Source organism: Kogia breviceps, chromosome 13, assembly GCF_026419965.1.
Source record: "Kogia breviceps isolate mKogBre1 chromosome 13, mKogBre1 haplotype 1, whole genome shotgun sequence".
Lineage (NCBI taxonomy): Eukaryota > Metazoa > Chordata > Mammalia > Artiodactyla > Physeteridae > Kogia > Kogia breviceps.
In genome coordinates, this window is record NC_081322.1 from 1,945,277 (window position 1) to 1,963,315 (window position 18,039).

Here is an 18,039-nt window from a genome sequence, read left to right on the forward strand (position 1 = left end):
TTGAGGAGTTTCTATGATATTAAAAACTGAAAATATATAAGAAATATTTTAAAATTTGAAACATATAGATAAAACAGTTCATTAGCAATCCTCAATATTTTTTGCCTTTAAGCTTATGAAAATTGTTTTGTGTCCAGTGGGGAGAAGGAAATCCATTATTAAGCCTTAATAATTGGAAGTTTTGTAAAGTTTGCCTTTGTTTCACAGTTAAAAAATTACTCCTTGATATTATTACTGTTAGTTGATAGAGATCTGATCTAAAATCATACAGAAGCAGCAATTGTTATTATAAATAATATTTTGAAGGTCTCAAACCATTCCAATGATCATTGTATTTTAGAATACCCCGGTAGATTTGGGTAAGATTTTTTTCTGCTCTTGGTTGATAAAATTAGTGATTAAATAAGACCATATCTGGGCTTCCCTGGTGGCGCAGTGGTTGAGAATCCGCCTGCCGATGCAGGAGACACGGGTTCGTGCCCTGGTCCGGGAAGATCCCACGTGCCGCGGAGCAACTAAGCCTGTGAGCCATGGCCGCTAGGCCTGCGCGTCCGGAGCCTGTGCTCCGCAACGGGAGAGGCCACAACAGTGAGAGGCCCGCATACCGCAAAAAAAAAAAAAAAAAAAAAAAAGACCATATCTAATAGAATCTAAGGTTTACGGCTTTTTCAAGAGATTATGCCCCCTCCACTATGAAACTATACATTGCCTTAGATTGAAAGTAGGGCGATGAATCTCTTTTGCTTATACCTAAAACTTCTCTGTCTTAGACAGCTCAAACTGCCATTAAAACAAACACGCAAACCAGAGATTGGGTAGCTTAGCAGAAATTCCTTACAGTTCTGGAGTCTGGACGTCAGAGATCAGGGTGATGGCTTGGTCTGGTTCTGATGAAAGTCCTCTCCTTGGCTTGCAAACAGCCACCTTCTCACTGTGTGCTCATTTGGCAGACAGAGAGAGAGGAAAAGCTCTCTGGTGTCTCTTCTTCTAAGGGCAGTCATCCCATCACGAGCCTTCATGACTTCGTTGAAGTCTAATGTACTCCCCAAGGCTCCATCTCCAAATACCAAATACCACTACATTGGGGGTTAGGGCTTCAGCATATTAATCGTCTACAGCGTTGACTGATTTCCTTTCTTGTCTCCATGTAGACACGATTGGTGGCAGATAAGAATAGAACAGATAAATGAAGCAAAGAACATTTTCCAGTTTAAGTTCTGTGAAATTAATTTGTCAATCAGCAAATTTTATTCATTTGAAATCCCTTTTGGTAAGCTTATTCTCTTCAGTAGAGGAAATCATTGTTCAGCCAGGGATATGTAAGGTTGGTAAGGTAGACAAAATAATGGTCTTCCCAAAGATACCTATGTCCTAACCCCTGGAATTTATGAATAAGTTTCCTTCCAAGGCATAAGTCACTTTGCAGATGTGATTAAGGGTACAGACCTTGAGATGGGGAAATTATCCTGGATTATCCAGGTGGTCTCAATATAATCACATGAGTCTTTAAAAGTGGAAGAGGATAGAAAAAGAGTGGAGCAGAGAGATGCCACTGTAGAAGGACTCAATCTGCTATTGCTGCCTTTGAAGATGTAGAATGGGGGCCTCTGGAAGCTGGGAATGGCTCCCAGCTGACAGCCAGCAAAGAAACAAGGACCTCAGACTTTAACCTATAGCTAGGTTAAAGGAATAAATTATGCCAGCAACCCAAATGAATGGGAAACTGATTCTCCCCTAGAGGCTCCAGACAGGCACACAGCTTGACAACACCTTAATTTTAGTCCAGTGAGACCTGTGTTGGACTTCTGACCTACAGAACTATAAGACAGTAAGTTTCTGTTGTCTTAAGCTGCTAAGTTTGTGTTAATTCATTATGGCAGCAATAGCATTTGGTTGTGAATTAAAGTCCTCAGTCTCCAACTTCTAAATATCACCCAAACACGGAAGCATTCTTCACCTCTAATCAAAGAGAACTGATGACCTTCACTTTAGCAACTACTTCTAGAACCTTCATAAACATTTTTGAATCACTGTATCACTCTGCTCTTTAAAAGCAATTATAGCGTTTTGATGAACTATGGCTTTTGTCATATTTCTGTGCAAGTCAGGAGAGACTCTGCCAGATAAAATGGCTGGATTGGGAGAGTGGGTAGGTCACGTTCAACAACAGGGGTTAGAAGCTGGTGGAGGCACCTAGAAGATTCAGAAGTTGGACAGAGACCAGTCCCATAGTTCTGCTACAACGTTCCTTATTAAAGACAACGGTGTACACCTGCAACTAACACAACATTGTTAATCAACTATACTCCAATAAAAATTAAAAATTACAAAAAATAAACAATAAAAATATAAAGACAATGGTGCCTTGGTTTTAGAGCCATGACAAGAAGAGGGTCATAACCTTTGTTTTTAAACTTCATCAGGCTGTATGCTTGTCTGCAGTGGTGAGAGACACCTGAAATGCTGTGCTTTTTTGGTCAGTGTATAAAAGAAACTTGAAGTCCCGTATTCCTATGAATTTGACTGCCATGGAGAGCGTGGTATAGAGCCAGTACTATTGAAGCATACTGCCTGCCCATTTAGTGACCAGCCTCGACAATGACTTAATTAGTAGCCTCAGTGGTGGTATGTTAACATAATAAAATTTCTTGCCATATTTCAAATTAAAGCCCTTTTCATTTATGAATATTATTATTCAACAGAAGGAAGAAGGGGTATTTTAAGTTCAGAGGAAAGCTTATGGAAATTTTAAGTAACAATACTGAAGGAATCATCTATTAATTCTACCAGCCACCTCTATGGAAAGCATACATCTCTCATGATAGTCTTATTTGTTTGTTAATATTTTTCAACTGATAAAGTTGAACTGCTTCTATCACTAAAAGGTCAAAGATACAAATAAAGTATGATGATTATTAAAAGGCATTAAAATATATTTCAATAATAATTCCTAATGATAATAAAATAGCCACTTTTCTTTCCTAAAGTACTATTTTCTTAAATTGGGGTACAGTTGTTTTACAATGTTGTGTTAGTTTCTACTGTACAGCAAAGTGAAGTAGAGTCCCTGTGCTATACAGCAGGCTCTCATTAGTTACCTACTTTATACATATTAGTATATATATGTCAATCTCAATCTCCCAATTCATCGCACCTCCCCCTTTCCCCCCTTGGTGTCCATATGCTTGTTCTCTACATCTCTGTTTCTATTTCTGCCTTGCAAACTGGTTCATCTGTACCATTTTTCTAGATTCTACATATATGCGTTAATATACGATATGTGTTATTCTCCTTCTGACTTACTTCACTCTGTATGATGGTCTCTAGGTCCATCCACATCTCTACAAGGGACCCAATTTCATTCCTTTATATGGCTGAGTAATATTCCATTGTATATATGTACCACATCTTCTTAATCCTCTCCTCTGTCGATGGACATTTAGGTTGCTTCCATGGCCTGTTTATTGTAAATAGTGCTGCAATGAACATTGGGGTGTATGTGTCCTTTTGAATTATGGTTTTCTCTGGGTATATGCCCAGTAGTGGGATTGCTGGGTCATATGGTAGCTCTATTTTTAGTTTTTTAAGGAAACTCCATACTGTTCTCCATAGTGGCTGTATCAATTTACATTTCCACCAACAGTGCAAGAGGGTTCCCTTTTCTCCACACCCTCTCCAGCATTTATTGTTTATAGATTTTCTGATGATGCCCACTCTAACTGGTGTGAGGTGATACCTCACTGTAGTATTGATTTGCATTTCTCTAATAATTAGTGACGTTGAGCATCTTTTCATGTGCCTGTTGGCCATCTGTATATCTTCTTTGGAGAGATGTCTATTTAGGTCTATCCACCCATTTTTGGATTGGGTTGTTTGTTTTTTTGAAATTGGGCTGCATGAGATGTTTGTATATTTTGGAGATCAATCCTTTGTCTGTTGATTTTTTTTTTTTTTTTTTTTTTTTTTTTTTTTGCGGTATGCCGGCCTCTCACTGTTGTGGCCCCTCCCGTTGCGGAGCACAGGCTCCGGACGCGCAGGCCCAGCGGCCATGGCTCACGGGCTTAGTTGCTCCGCGGCATGTGGGATCTTCCCGGACCAGGGCACGAACCCGTGTCCCCTGCATCGGCAGGCGGACCCTCAACCACTGCGCCACCAGGGAAGCCCGTCTGTTGATTTGTTTGCAAATATTTTCTACCATTCTGAGGTTTGTCTTTTCATCTTTTTTTTTTTTTTTTTTTTTTTTTTTTTGCGGTATACAGGCCTCTCACTGCTGTGGCCTCTCCCGTTGTAGAGCACAGGCTCACGGGCCTAGCCGCTCTGTGGCATGTGGGATCTTCCCGGACCAGGGCATGAACCCGTGTCCCCTGCATCGGCAGGCGGACTCTCAACCACTGCGCCACCAGGGAAGCCCTCTCTTTTCATCTTGTTTATAGTTTCCTTTGCTTTGCAAAAGCTTTTAAGTTTCATTAGGTCCCATTTGTTTTGGTTTTTTATTTCTGTTTCTCTAGGAGGTGGATCAAAAAAGATCTTGCTGTGATTTATGTCATAGAGTGTTCTGCCTATGTTTTCCTCTAAGAGTTTTATAATGTCTGGCCTTACATTTAGGTCTTTAATCCATTTTCAGTTTATCTTTGTGTGTGGTGTTAGGGAGTGTTCTAATTTCATTCTTTTACATGCAGCTGTCCAGTTTTCCCAGCACCACTTATTGAAGAGGCTGTCTTTTCTCCATTGTATATCCTTGCCTCCTTTGTCATAGATTAGTTGATCATAGATGCGTGGGTTTATCTCTGGGCTTTCTATCCTGTTCCATTGATCTATATTTCTGTTTTTGTGCCAGTACCACATTGTCTTGATTACTGTAGCTCTGTAGTATAGTCTGAAGTCAGGGAGTCTGATTCCTCCAGCTCTGTTTTTTTTCCCTCAATATTGCTTTGGCTATTCGGGGTCTTTAGTGTCTCCATAAAAATTTTAAGATTTTTATTCTTGTTCTGTGAAAAATTCCATTGGTAGTTTGATAGAGATTGCATTGAATCTGTAGGTTGCTTGGGTAGTATAGTCATTTTCACAATACTGATTCTTTCAGTCCAAGAACATGGCATATCTCTCCATCTGTTTGTGTCATCTTTGATTTCTTTCATCAGTGCCTTATAGTTTTCTGAGTACAGGTCTTTTACCTCCTTAGGTAGGTTTTTTCCTGGGTATTTTATTCTTTTTGTTGCAATGGTGAATGGAGTTGTTGCCTTAGTTTCTCTTTCTGATCTTTCGTTGTTAGTGTATAGGAATGCAAGAGATTTCTGTGCATTAATTTTGTATCCTGCTACTTTACCAAGTTCATTGATTAGCTCTAGTAGTTTTCTGTTAGCATCTTTAGGATTCTCTATGTATAGTATCATGTCATCTGCAAACAGTGACAGTTTTACTTCTTCTTTTCCAATTTAGTCTCCTTTTTTTTTCTTTTTCTTCTCTGATTTCTGTGGCTAGGACTTCCAAGACTATGTTGAATAATAGTGGCAAGAGTGGACATCCTTGTCTTGTCCCTGAATTTAGAGGAAATGCTTTCAGTTTTTCACCATTGAGAATGATGTTTGCTGTGGGTTTGTCATATATGGCCTTTATTATGTTGAGGTAGGTTCCCTCTATGCTCACTTTCTAGAGAGATTTTTTCATAAATAGGTGTTGAATGTTGTCAAAAGCTCTTTCTGCATCTATTGAGATGAACATTTTTTTTAAAAAGGGAAGGCTTCTTATTGTGCTGGGACCTTTAATGACCACTGAGTCTTAAGCTACAGAATAGGGACAAACGTGTTAAATTGGGGATCCTCCTTGCAGAGCTGCCTTCAGGGGCTCATGAGTCAGTCTACAGCCCATGAGTAAAGCCATCATCTGATATATTTACTTCACCTCTTTTCTTCCCTTCTGTCCTCTGACCAGAAAGATTACTATCTTGAAAAACTAACCAGGTTGCTGCTTAGCTGTCTCTGCTTTGTGACAGTCATCACTTATTTATTTAGTTTTTCTCTCATGTATTCTGCTTTTCACAGATTAGTCCATCTCCTCCATTATCTAGGAAGTGGTGTGTTTCTGAATTTTTATTTTTCTAGTTCTATGTCTATCCAAGAAGTTTGGTTGTAAAGGGAATATTCAAGGTAGGCCCTAAACAGACCGAAAGTTTGACTCTTGCCTTTTCCAGTTTTATGCTTTGTAGAAAAGTCACAACACATCACTGAGGACTCACCTGTATCATGTAGCCCTTTCTTATGTCTCTAACGTTCAGGACGAAGGCACCAAGCACCAGGTGTTGTAGCATTGTTTGAATTACCTGGGAGAAAAGATAAGCAGCCATAAACGGATTCATTCTAAACCCACTGAGGAGTTTCAGATAGGCTTTCCCAGATTAAAGCAAAGAAAAATTGACTCCAGCAACAACATTTAAAAAAGAAACAAAGTTTTCCAATGAATCTTTTCTGCTATACAGCATTACGAAGCATTTCAGCTTTTGGTAAATGAAAGAGGAAGGAAATAGAATCATGAGGGGACCATTTCATTCCAGGCAGATTATTAGGAGTTCAGGAAAAATGAAACTAAGATGATTTGCTGAGCAGTAGCATAAGTACAAATTAAGGACAAGATGTCCTGATTTCACAAATATACATGCATTAATCCTCCATCAGGTTTGAATCCAGGCCATGTTAAGGTATTATATCTTGTGATCTTGGGCACATCCAGCCTCTCTGAGATTCGTTTTCCTTATCCATAAAATGGGAATAATACTACTTGTTCTACTTAACAGAATTGGCTCAGGAAGAGATACTGTGTGTGAAAGTAGAAAGTATTTTACTAAACATAAAGCATCAGGTATACCCAAACATTTTAACTATCAGCACAAAAAGACTTCTCAGTTTATTGTTTAGCTTACTGAAAGGAATTATTGCACCTCTTCAAGAAAAGTACAAAATGTACTGTTGTAAACTTTGGGTACTTGTTGCTGTTTTGTGGTAGAAGAAAGTGTTTCAAGGAATATGCCTTCCCAATTACAAAGAAAACAATGAAAAAAGAAATGCAAATTTCATCCATTATAATGTACAGTGTCCTCTGTGGACTGAAAGCGTTTTTCATGAAAATTCAAGTTAGTCATGTATTTTTTTTTTTTTTTTACTAAAGAACAATTTGCTTGTTCTTTAGTACCTTTTTTGAAGGGTAGTAAAAATACAGAAGGGCACTCTAATTATATGTATACAACTTTACAGTTTCACCTACCAAATGAACACCTCTTTTGACACCCAGATTAAAAATCAAAATACTGGGCTTCCCTGGTGGCGCAGTGGTTGAGAGTCTGCCTGCTGATGTGGGGACATGGGTTCGTGCCCCGGTCCGGGAAGATCCCACATGCCATGGAGCCGCTGGGCCCGTGAACCATGGCCGCAATGGGAGAGGCCACAACAGTGAGAGGCCCGCGTACAGGAGAAAAAAAAAAAAAATACTGCCAGCACCCAGAAGCCCTCTCGTGGGCCTGTTCCCTCACTCCCAAGAGAAACCACTTCTAACAGTTTACATTAGCTTCGCTAAGTTTTATACTTCATATAACTGGAATAATACAGTATATATTTTTATGTGTCTGGTCTGTAGCATTATGTTTGTGACAGTCATTACTCTTACACACAGGCATCGCGTGATTATTCTCATAGCTGTGTAGCATTTTCTGTGTGAATACACCACAGTTTGTGTATTCATTCTATTGCCGATGGGCATTTGAATAGTTTCCAGTTTGGGTCTATTTTCATTACGGTTTCTATGAACGTTCCGGTACTGTCTTTGGTGAACATATGCACACATTTCTGATGATGGTAAGGCATGCTTGTGGGTTTGTCATATATGGCCTTTATTATGTTGAGGTAGGTTCCCTCTATGCTCACTTTCTGGAGAGATTTTTTCATAAATGGGTGTTGATCCTGCCAGTTTTTCAGTCAATTAACATTTCCACCAATAGGATATGTGAGTTCCTATGATGTTACCTTTTCACCAACACTTGCTATTTCCCTTCCAGGTTATTTTAGTCAATTATTTTAGCCATTCTTATTTATGTTTGTCATAACTCATCATAGTTTTATTTTGCATTACCCTGGTGCTTAGTGAGATTGAGCACATTTTTGTTTATTAACTGCCTATTTGGATATTCCGTTTTTGCAATAACTGTTCATTCTTCTACTGGGTTGTGTTTTTTGTGATGATTTGTAGAAAAATTTCATGAGTTGCTAATATCTTTTTTCCACTTGCAGTTTAGTTTTCCTGTTCACTCTCCTATTGTGCCTTTTGATGAATGCAAATTCTTCTTTTTTGGGGTAAAAAGTTGGCCCTCTGTAGCCACAGGTTCTGCATCTGCAGCTTCAACCAATGGCAGATCATGTACTATGTTTACAATCTATGGTTGGTTGAATCCTCAGATTCAGAAGCTACGGATACAGAGTGCTGACTATGGATTTGAGCATCCATGAACTTTGGTATCCGCAGTAGGTCTGAAAGGACCCTTTCCCCCCACCCGCAGCGGAATTAAATAACACATCCATCAGCATCACACATTCACCCCTTTTTAAAAACGAACATTTAAGTTTGGACTTCCCTGGTGGCACAGTGGTTAGGAATCCGCCTGCCAATGCAGGAGACATGGGTTTGAGCCCTGGTCTGGGAAGATCCCACATGTTGCAGAACAACTAAGCCCGTGCGCCACAACTACTGAGCCTGCACTCTAGAGCCTGTGAGCCGCAACTACTGAGCCCATGTGCCACATCTACCGAAGCCCACGTGCCTAGAGCCCATGCTCTGGAACAAGAGAAGCCACCACAATGAGAAGCCCGTGCACTGCAACAAAGAGTAGCCCCTGCTCGCCGCAACTAGAGAAAGACTGCGTGCAGCAACGAAGACCCAACTCAGCCAAAAATAAATGAATGAATTTATAAAAAGCAAAAAAAGAACATTTAAGCTCTACTCTCAATGAATTTCAATTATACAATACAGCATTATCAACTACAGTCACTACATTATATGTTAGATCCTCTGACTTTATCCTTTTTATAATTGAAAGCTTTGTACCCTTTTATCAAACTCTCCCCTGTTTTAATATTTTCCCATTTATTTTTCTTCTATAGTGTTTTTTTTTCCTGATTAGTTGCTCTTTACCTAGGTTGTAGTCACGGATATTCTCTTACCCATGAAGTTGTTTAATAACTGGGAGTCTGTACCAACAATAAAGCTATACAAAAGAAAAAACACTTTCAGCTTGGTTAATCAAATGCAATGAAGCAAATGACTAAGCAATGAATATGAAGAGATGAATCTTTTTAGCTTTATAATCAGCCATTTAAAATCATGTCAATTTTGTTAGGGTGAAATAATTGGCCTGTTTTTTCTTTCTTGTGTATCTGATTTCAGAAACATCAAGAGATTATCTGTGATGACAGGCTTCATCCTTTCCTACATGCCACCCTCTTCTGCCCCCGGCTACCCCCAAAATAGAACCTTTTACATGATTGCAGAGGATGCAAATTTGCAAACGGGATAGTGTGAGGGATTTCAAGATAGGAATTAAGAGACAAAGAGGGAATGTTGGCTATGGTTTGTGACCTAAACTTCTGGCAGATGTACATGTATCAGCAAAACTCAATATAACTTGTTCCTCATTTTCATCTGTTGACATTTCCAGTAAACTTTGAAATCAAAGCAGTTGCTTTTTGGTGTGCAGGGATTCATTCTTTGAATGTCAAATATTCTTTTTTTTTTTTTTTTTTTGATGTCGACCTTTTTTTTTCTTAAGTCTTTATTGAATTTGTTACAATATTGCTTCTGTTTTATGTTTTGGTGTTTTGGGCCATGAGGCATGTGGGATCTTAGCTCCCCTACCAAGGATCGAACCTGCATGCCCTGCATTGGAAGGAGAAGACTTAACCACTGGACTGCCAGGGAAGTCCCCTAATGTCAAATATCTTTGAACACCAGACTAAAACATCTTTCCCCATCAATCTCCCCTGGCCCAATGAAGCTCGTGTTTTGCTACAAGAATAGACTTAGCAGATGTAATCCATTCTTTCTTTTTGTTTTTGCTCCTCATATAAGGCAATCAAAGCAAGCATGCATTGGAGCACCTAAAGTCAATTCAAAACATTTGTGGCATATCAAAAAATACCTGGGGGGGGGGTAATGTAATTTCTTTGAATAAGGATTTGGGTTTAGATAGGAGAAAAAATTATTTGTGGTTTATATGAGAGCCCTCAGAAGCTATCATATGCTTTTGGCTTTTAGGGATTTTTGAAAGATTAAGAGTTGGGTATAAAATGTCTGAGAGTTCTATATAAAAGGAATGAATAAAGACATTAATGAGACTTTTTAATGAAATGGTTGAAACTACTCTGGTAAAAAAGCACCGAAATCCTCACCTACTCCGTTGGCCTCTCTGATTCCCATGAGTTTGGACCACACAGAACTAACTGCCTTCAGGGATGAAAGCACCCTCTCTCTGGGACTGGGTACCTGTCACTTCGGACAAGCCTCCCCCCCTTCCTCTGGGTCATTGCAGTTGGTTTGTCCAGTTCATTACCTGTTCTTTATCTATAATAAATGCCCCCAAAGATTTGGGAGGTTCATTTTATGTTTGCCTTGAGGCATTAGTCTGAACTTGTTCTGTAAAAGAGGTTTCTTTTTCTCTAAGCCTTCAGATCAAGAAGGCAAAAATTAAATGACCTCAACACAGTTTAAGGAAGAAACTAGGAATCAGAATGGTCTCCGAGGGCTGTAAGTTTTCTTGCTCCCTTTTCATACCTGGCCTTTCTGGAAGAGTCCGAAGTGGGGACAGATCCTGGGGGCTTCTCACAGCGCTCTTTAAAGATCCAAATCTGAGTTGTGCACATATTACAGCCTCCTTTCTAACCACTTCCTAATGTGGTGTGTTCTCAAACGTCTATGGAATTAAAGCAGATTCGTTTTTTAAAAGTTCTTTACTGTGATAGGTAGATAATGACAAACATTAGGATTTGCATTTTTAAGACATTTGGATTGTGGAAGGCGTTGTGTTGCTGAAAGAGACCAACCAAAATAGACTGTGGGGGACGTCGAGAAATAAAATAGCACAAAGTAATGAAATGTGCTGGTGGTTTGTTTTTTTTTTTTGAACATCTTCATTGGAGTATAATTGCTTTACAATGGTGTGTTAGTTTCTGCTGTATAACAAAGTGAATCAGCTATACGTATACATATATCCCCATAACTCCTTCCTCTTGTGTCTCCCTCCCACCCTCCCTATCCCACCCCTCTAGGTGGTCACAAAGCACCGAACTGATCTCCCAGTGCTATGCGGCTGCTTCCCACTAGCTATCTGTTTTACATTTGGTAGTGTATATGTGTCCATGCCACTCTCTCACTTCGTCCCAGCTTACACTTTCCCCTCCCTGTGTCCTCAAGTCCATTCTCTACATCTGTGTCTTTATTACTGTCTTGCCTCTAGGTTCTTCCCAAGCATTTTTTTCCTTTTTTTAAGATTCCACTTATATTTGTTAGCACATGGTATTTGTTTTTCTTTTTCTGACTTACTTCACTCTGTATGACAGACTCTAGGTCCATCCACCTCACTACAAATAACTCAATTTCATTCCTTTTTATGGCTGAGTAATATTCCATTGTATATATGTGCCACATCTTCTTTATCCATTCATCTCTCAATGGACACTTAGGTTGCTTCCATGTCCTGCCTATTGTAAATAGAGCTGCAATGAACATTGTGGTACATGACTCTTTTTGAATTATGGTTTTCTCAGGGTATATGCCCAGTAGTGGGATTGCTGGGTCGTATGGTAGTTCTATTTTTATTTTTTTTAAGGAACCTCCATACTGTTCTCCGTAGTGGCCATACCAGTTTACATTCCCACCAAGAGTGCAAGAGGGTTCCCTTTTCTCCACACCCTCTCCAGCATTTACTGTTCGTAGATTTTTATGATGGCCATCCTGACTGGTGTGAGGTGATACCTCACTGCAGTTTTGATTTGCATTTATGTAATGATTAGTGATGTTGAGAATCCTTTCATGTGTTTGTTGGCGATCTGTGTATCTTCTCTGGAGAAATGTCTATTTAGGTCTTCTGCCCGTTTTTGGATTGGGTTGTTTGGTTTTTTTTTTTTTTTTTTTTTTTTTTTTTTTTTTTTTTTTTTTTTTTTATATTGAGCTGCATGAGCTGCTTGTAGATTTTGGAGATTAATCCTTTGTCAGTTGCTTCATTTGCAAATACTTTTTCCCATTCTGTGGGTTGTCTTTTCATCTAGTTTATGTTTCCCTTTGCTGTGCAAAATATTTTAAGTTTCATTAGGTCCCATCTGTTTATTTTTGTTTTTATTTCCATTTCTCTAGGAGATGGGTCAAAAAGCATCTTGCTGTGATTTATGTCATAGAGTGTTCTGCCTATGTTTTCCTCTAAGAGTTTTATAGTGTCTAACCTTACATTTAGGTCTTTAATCCATTTTGAGTTTGTTTTTGTATATGGTGTTAGGGAGTGTTCTAATTTCATTCCTTTACATGTAGCTGTCCAGTTTTCCCAGTACCACTTATTGAAGAGGCTGTGTTTTCTCCATTGTATATTCTTGCCTTCTTTATCAAAAATAAGGTGACCATGTGTGCAAGGGTTTAGCTCTGGGCTTTCTATCCTGTTCTACTGATCTATAGTTCTGTTTATGTGTCAGTACCATACTGTCTTGATTTCTGTAGCTCTGTAGTATAGTCTGAAGTCAGGGAGTCTGATTCCTCCAGCTCCGTTTTTCTTTCTCAAGATTGCTTTGTCTATTCAGGGTCTTTTGTGTTTCCATACAAATTGTGGAATATTGTTGTTCTAGTTCTGTGAAAAATGCCATTGGTAGTTTGATAGAGATTGCATTGAAGCTGTAGATTGCTTTGGGTAGTATAGTCATTTTCACAACGTTGATTCTTCCAATCCAAGAACATGGTACATCTCTCCATCTGTATCATCTTTAATTTCTTTCCTCAGAGTCTTATAGGTTTCTGCATACAAGTCTTTTGTCTCCTTAGGTAGGTTTATTCCTAGGTATTTTATTCTTTTTGTTGCAATGGTAAATGGGAGTGTTTCCTCAATTTCTCTTTCAGATTTTTCATCATTAGTGTATAGGAATGCAAGAGATTTCTGTGCATTCATTTTGTATCCTGCTACTTCACCAAATTCATTGATTAGCTCTAGTAGTTTTCTGTTAGCATCTTTAGGATTCTCTATGTATAGTATCATGTCATATGCAAACAGTGACAGCTTTACTTCTTCTTTTCTGATTTGGATTTCTTTTATTTCTTTTTCTTTTCTGATTGCTGTGGCTAAAACTTCCAAAACTATGTTGAATAATAGTGGTGAGAGTGAACAACCTTGTCTTGTTCCTGATCTTAGAGGAAATGATTTCAGTTTTTCACCATTGAGAACAATGTTTGCTGTGGGTTTGTCATATATGGCCTTTATTATGTTGACGTAAGTTCCTTCTATGCCTACTTTCTGGAGGGTTTTTATCATAAATGGGTGTTGAATTTTGTCAAAAGCTTTTTCTGCATCTATTGTGATGATCATATGGTTTTTCTCCTTCAATTTGTTAATATGGTTTATCACATTGAATGATTTGCATATATTGTAGAATCCTTGCATTCCTGGGATAAACCTCATTTGATCATGGTTTATGATCCTTTTTTTTTTTTTTTTTTTTGTGGTACGCGGGCCTCTCACTGTTGTGGCCTCTCCCATTGCGGAGTACAGGCTCCAGACGCACAGGCGCAGCGGCCACGGCTCACGGGCCCAGCCGCTCTGCAGCATGTGGGATCTTCCCGGACTGGGGCACGAACCCGTGTCCCCTGCATCGGCAGGCGGATTCTCAACCACTGCGCCACCAGGGAAGCCCTATGATCCTTTTAATGTGCTGTTGGATTCTGTTTGCTAGTATTTTGCTGAGGATTTTTGCATCTATATTCATCAGTGATATTGGCCTGTAGTTTTCTTTCTTTGTGACATCTTTGTCTGGTTTTGGTATCAGGGTGATGGTGGACTCACAGAATGAGTTTGGGAGTGTTCCTCCCTCTGCTGTATTTTGGAAGAGATTGAGAAGGATAGGTGTTAGCTCTTATCTAGATGTTTGATAGAATGCACCTGGTCCTGGGCTTTTGTTTGTTGGAAGATTTTTAATCACAGTCTCAATTTCAGTGTTTGTGATTGGTCTGTTTATATATTCTATTTCTTCCTGGTTCAGTCTTGGAAGGTTGTGGTTTTCTAAGAATTTGTCCATTTCTTCCAGGTTGTCCATTTTATTGGCATAGAGTTGCTTGTAGTAATCTCTCATGATGCTTTGTATTTCTGCACTGTCGGTTGTTACTTCTCCCTTTTTCATTTCTAATTCTGTTGATTTGAGTCTTCTCCCTTTTTTGTCTTGATGAGTCTGGTTAGTGGTTTATCAATTTTGTTTATCTTCTCAAAGAACCAGCTTCTTTGATCTTTGTTATTGTTTCCTTCTTTTCTTTTCCATTTATTTCTGAACTGATCTTTATGATTTCTTTCCTTCTGCTAACTTTGGGGTTTTTTAGTTCTTCTTTCTCTAATTGCTTTAGGTGTAAGGTTAGATTGTTTAATTGAGATGTCTCTTGTTTCTTGAGGTAGGATTGTATTGCTCTAAACTTCCCTCTTAGAACTGCTTTTGGTGCATCACATAGGTTTTGAGTCATCGTGTTTTCATTGTCATTTGTTTCTAGGTATTTTTTGATTTCCTCTTTTATTTCTTCAGTGATCTGTTGGTTATTTAGAAGTGTATTGTTTAGCTTCCATGTGTTTGTATTTTTTACAGAGTTTTTCCTGTAATTGATATCCAGTCTCATAGCATTATGGTTGGAAAAGATACTTGATATGATTTCAATTTTTGGAAGTTTACCAACGCTTGATTTGTGACCCAAGATATGATCTATCCTGGAGAATGTTCCATGAGCACTTGAGAGTGTATTCTGTTGTTTTTGGATGGAATGTCCTATAAATATAAATTAAGTCCATCTTGTTTAATGTATCATTTAAAACTTGTGTTTCCTTATTTATTTTTATTTTGGATGATCTGTCCATTGGTGAAAGTGGGGTTTTAAAGTCACCTACTATGATTGTGTTACTGTCGATTTTCCCTTTTATGGATGTTAGCATTTGCCTTATGTATTGAGGTGCTCCTATGTTGGAGGCATAAATACTTACAATTGTTATATCTTCTTCTTGGATTGATCCCTTGATCATTATGTAGTGTCCTTCTTTGTCTCTTGTAACATTCTTTATTTTAAAGTCTATTTTTTCTGGCATGAGAATTGCTACTCCAGCTTTCTTCTGATTTTCATTAGCATGGAATATCTTTTTCCATTCCCTCACTTTCAGTCTGTATGTATCCCTAGGTCTGAAGTGGGTCTCTTGTAGACAGCATATATACAGGTCTTGGTTTTGTATCCATTCAACCAGTCTATGTCTTTTGGTTGGAGCATTTAATCCATTTACATTTAAGGAAGTTATCGATATGTATGTTCCTATTACCATTTTCTTAATTGTTTTGGCTTTGTTATTGTAGGTCTTCTCCTTCTCGTGTTTCCTGCCTAGAGAAGTTCCTTTAGCATTTGTTGTAAAGCTGGTTTGGTGGTGCTGAATTCTCTTAGCTTTTGCTTGTCTGTAAAGGTTTTAATTTCTCCATTGAATCTGAACGAGATCCTTGCTGGGTAATCTTGGTTGTAGGTTTTTCCCTTTCATCACTTTAAATATGTCCTGCCACTCCTTTCTGGCTTGCAGAGTTTCTGCTGAAAGGTAAGCTGTTAACCTTATGGGGATGCCCTTGTATGTTATTTGTTGCTTTTCATTTGCTGCTTTTAATATTTTTTTGTGTATTTAATTTTTGATAATTTGATTAATATGTGTCTTGGCATGTTTCTCCTTGGATTTTTCCTGTATGGGACTATCTGTGTTTCCTAGACTTGACTATTTCCTTTCCCATATTAGGGAAGTTTTCAACTATAATCTCTTCAAATATTTTCTCAGTCCCTTTCTTTTTTTCTTCTTCTTCTGGGATCCCTATAATTCAAATGTTGGTGTGTTTAATATTGTCCCAGATGTCTCTGAGACTGTCCTCAATTCTTTTCATTCTTTTTTCTTTATTTTGTTCTGCAGTAGTTATTTCCACTATTTTATCTTCCAGATCACTTAACGTTGTTCTGCCTCAGTTATTCTGCTATTGATTCCTTCTAGAGAACTTTTAGTTTCATTTACTATGTTGTTCATCATTGTTTGTTTGCTCTTTAGTTCTTCTAGGTCCTTGTTAAATGTTTCTTGTATTTTCTCCATTTTATTTCCAAGATTTTGGATCATCTTTACTATCATTACTCTGAATCCTTTTTCAGGTAGACTGCATATTTCCTCTTCATTTGTTTGATCTGGTGGGTTTTTGCCTTCCTCCTTCATCTGCTGTGTGTTTCTCTGTCTTCTCATTTTGCTTAACTTACTGTGTTTGGGGTATCCTTTTTGCAGGCTGCAGGTTTGTAGTTCCCGTTGTTTTTGGTGTCTGTCCCCAGTGGCTGAGGTTTGTTCAGTGGGTTGTGTAGGCTTCTTGGTGGACGGGTCTGGTGCCTGTGTTCTGGTGGATGAGGCTGGACCTTGTCTTTCTGGTGGGAAGGATTGCATCCAGTGGTGTGTTTTGGGGGTGTCTCTGACCTTATTATGATTCTAGGCAGCCTCTCTGCTAATGGGTGGGGTTGTGTTCCTGTCTCGCTAGTTGTTTGGCACAGGGGTTCAGCAGTGTAGCTTGCTGGTCATCGAGTAGAGCTGGATCTTAGCACTGAGATGGAGATCTCTGGGAGAACTTTCACGGTTTGATATTACGTGGAGCCAAGAGGTGTCTGGTGGACCAGTGTCCTGAATTTGGCTCTCCCACCTCAGAGGTACAGTCCTGACACCCGGCTGGAGCACCGAGACCCTCTCAGCCACATGGATTTAAGTTATCTCTTTCTAGAACTCAACAGCTTTGTCCTTCAGGCTGTATCCGTTGTTAGTAAGAGGTGCACAAGGTGACTGTGGCTACTAACTGTAGCACAGAGACTTCTGTTTTTGGGAGTTGGGAGATCGCCTTGGTTTGGGGAAGCCAAGTAGGAGTGCCCAGCCCCCAGAAGGCGGTGTTTTAACAAGTTTTTAAAAAGTGAGTTATTGATTATTTTATGGGGAATGAATTTTAAATGAATCCCTGAAGGCCTCCAGTCAGCATTTGCTTCCACCTTACAAAGAACAACAAAGGACCCTAGGAACCCTTGGTGCAGAATGTTTGGGGAAAGGAGGGCAGGCATTGCTGAGTTATGAGGTGAACATGTAATTGTGGGGATTTTCTAACTCCCTCCCCTCACCCCTCTTTGTGGAAATCTCTCTTCCAAGTATGTGCTGACCCTTGACATCACTGGGGAAGTTGTGTCATCAATCAAATTTTAAAACATGACATTGAGAAAAGGGGCTGTCTACCTCTGTCTCCAAAGGACACCCCTGGAGTAGCCATTGGTGGTAAAGGATTTAGGTCCTAGCCACCTAATAACGCCCAAGATCCCTCTTTTCCTGAGAACCCCTACACCAGAGCCTGATCCTACACTCTCATGCATGGGTTGATCTATTCCTCTGATCTAAGATCTCTCGTGCATGTTTCACTGATGGTAAAGAGTTTGAGTCAAGACACAAGACAGGAATGTGTGTGCATATTTTTGGGTGCACACGTAGGTATTTTAAGGACTTCAGAATGAACTAGGTTGTCTTAACTCTCCTACTAATTTGTTAGCTTCTTGAGGCAGGAAGATTTCTTTTAATCTATATATTCCTCAGCCTACTTAGCACGGTGCTTTGCATATTGAAGATGATGAAGATCATGGAATGGATCATGCTTCTGGAAATTGTCCAGCAGTGTTTACAAGTGGGGTTAAACACTTTGTTTTTGAAGTCAGATAGCTTGAGTGGACTCCTGGCTGTGCCACTTGACCACT

The 18,039-nt window shown here is 39.1% G+C and overlaps 1 protein-coding gene across 10 annotated transcripts in view; it reads right to left on the bottom strand.

The window, feature by feature from the left end:
• LOC131768113 (COP9 signalosome complex subunit 8-like) overlaps nucleotides 1–18,039 on the bottom strand; it is a 312,045-nt gene that overhangs the window by 127,670 nt on the left and 166,336 nt on the right. For 8 of the 10 annotated variants that reach the window (XR_010836166.1, XR_010836163.1, XR_010836159.1 and 5 more), the window contains one exon: nucleotides 6,236–6,319. The exons of 1 other annotated variant lie outside the window; for it this stretch is intronic. The gene's annotated coding sequence lies outside the window, so the exon portion shown is untranslated. Of the gene's footprint in view, nucleotides 1–5,508; nucleotides 5,538–6,235; nucleotides 6,320–18,039 lie in introns of those variants that run through there. One more of the 10 variants, XR_010836165.1, reaches the window with a different exon arrangement.